Source organism: Calidris pugnax, unplaced genomic scaffold, assembly GCF_001431845.1.
Source record: "Calidris pugnax isolate Ruff unplaced genomic scaffold, ASM143184v1 scaffold486, whole genome shotgun sequence".
NCBI classification, from domain to species: domain Eukaryota; kingdom Metazoa; phylum Chordata; class Aves; order Charadriiformes; family Scolopacidae; genus Calidris; species Calidris pugnax.
Window position 1 is genome coordinate 94,437 of NW_015091332.1, and position 1,237 is coordinate 95,673.

Consider the following 1,237-nt stretch of genomic DNA (forward strand, 5'->3'; position numbering starts at 1 on the left):
GGGGTCCCCCCCCCCCCCCCCATTCCGGGATGCCGGTGGGAGGGAACCCCCTCCCTTCTGGAAGTCACACCTGGATTTATCCCCATCTCCTCCCTGCGGAGAGGTGCAGAGCTGGGGATGCCGGGAGGAGGGAGATGGGGAGCTGGTGAGGCACAGGAAGGCTTTTTAATTAAATATTTAAATATTAAATAATTAAATCTATGAAATTGGGGGGGGTTGGTCAGCTTTTAGAGCTGGCTGCTGACAAAGAGCCCTTCGTAGCATCCCTTTGGGAGGAAACACCCCACCACGGCCCGGGGGGATGATGCTCTTGGGATGCTGGGGGAGATTTCCCCCTTTTAGGGGGATGCGCTTCGTCCCCCCTACATTTTTGGGGTCCCCCAAAAACCTGGCTGGGGGAAAGCACTGCTCGAGGAGAGAAATAAGTGCATAGACATCTCCTGGTATTTATTCCACCGGTTATGACGGTACCACGGCAGGGGGAGAGCACAGGAGGTGGGGAGGGGGGGAACACACACACACACACACACACACACACTCGACACAGCGCACGAACTACGGCACGACGGAGGAGCAGGAGGGAGATTCCTTCTTTTTTTTTCTTTTTTTTTATGTCCCATATCACTCTGTTCTTCTCCTGGGAGGAACACGGATCCCACAGGAGCGGATCCCACCCCGGGAGAGGGAGAATCTGCCACCGCCGCCTGTGGGGCTGCTGTGGGGTGGGGAGAGGGGGGGGGTTTATTCCTTTCTGGCATTAATTCCAGCTTTATCCCTCCCATCCTGGGCTGGATGGGATGGTGTAGCAGGTCCTTCCCAGCCACCTCCTTGGAAGGGGATGGTATTTCTCCCGTGAGGACGATGGAGGATGGGGGAGGGAGGATGGAGGGGGTAGAAGAAGGGGGGACATTTCTCATTGCTCCTCGTCCTTGAGAAGCAAATTGGAGCCTCCCTGTCATCTCTAGGAGGCTGGGTGGAAAAATGTAGGCAGAGACAGGGCGTAGGGGCCACCACTCTGCTGGAAAACCTCGACCTGATGGGCTTCAATGACACCCCAAGGTTATTTGGAATAACCCCCCCCCCCCCCCCCCCCCCCCCCCAAGTTTTCATTTTAACACAAAAACACATCTTGTGGCCTGTGCAGCAGCTCTGGAAGGCGTTCCAAGGGAGAAGCTATGAAGAGCTGCCCTGCAGCTGCAGGGCAGTAAACAACGTGGCCAGGCACCAGCTGGGGCTT